We start from the raw sequence: 986 nt of genomic DNA, 5'->3' as shown, positions 1-986 counted from the left end.
ACATTATTTTCCCGTCACGTTGTCACCCTCTTATATATACCAGACTACCCTATATCTAGTAATCTCCCGACCATTCACGAAGGTACAAGATATTTCCAGAAAGCAGGGGGTGTGACACTAGTCACGTGACCTCGCTGACGCAACAGTAAGTTTTCACAGAGTCCTAAAACCTTGTCTTCACTTGGATTTTATATAATCAATGAATCGGCTTTTATTTTATCAAACGAGAATGGGCAGAACTTCTCAAATCTGAGAATAATGCTGCTTTCCTTCTCATAAAAATAAATGAATGAGTGACGATTCCTGCTATAACAAAAAAAAAAGAAAAAAGTTTGAACTCATTTGTTCAAACTAGTCACTTTCAAGTCTTCATTTGCGAAGAATATTAATCAGTTTTGCTTTAATGTCGATCTAAAAATCGTTTTCAAGAAATGAATAGAGCAAGTCTGCGCTCGACAGCAAACATGGACCAAAGTTTTTCGTTTGTTTTCATTTTTAAGAAAACATTGAAATGAGAGTCTGTTTTTTGTTTGTTTTTTATAGATTATTGATTTTTGCAACTTGCAATTGCACACTCTGGCATGGTAATATATGTCGCGATTAAACCTTTAAAGAAATAAACAAAAAAAATCTAGCACACTGATTCACTCGAACCAAAGTACTGTATCTCTATGTTAGTCGAACTGTTTACGAAGCTCCGCCTTCTTTCTAGCAGCATCTATTAGTAAGAAAGGATATTCCTAATAAATAAACTAAAAGCAAACAAACTCTGAACAAATATTCCTGATTTTAAAACCACAGTAGGCTTTTTGAATTTTTTTGTTGACAACGTTTTGCCATTTATCAATATGGACTGGGAAACAAAATTTTATCACTAACAAAAAAAAATAAATAAATAAAAAATAGGCGAGCTTAAATTTGTATGCTAGCATTGTATGAAAAGAGCCATACGTTGTTTCTATGATACAAAACGTTGAAGAGTAACT

Source organism: Limulus polyphemus, unplaced genomic scaffold (genome assembly GCF_000517525.1).
Source record: "Limulus polyphemus unplaced genomic scaffold, Limulus_polyphemus-2.1.2 Scaffold2088, whole genome shotgun sequence".
In the NCBI taxonomy this organism is placed as follows: Eukaryota; Metazoa; Arthropoda; class Merostomata; order Xiphosura; family Limulidae; genus Limulus; species Limulus polyphemus.
The sequence above is the reverse complement of the archived record's forward strand: the minus strand, read 5'-3'. Positions refer to the sequence as shown.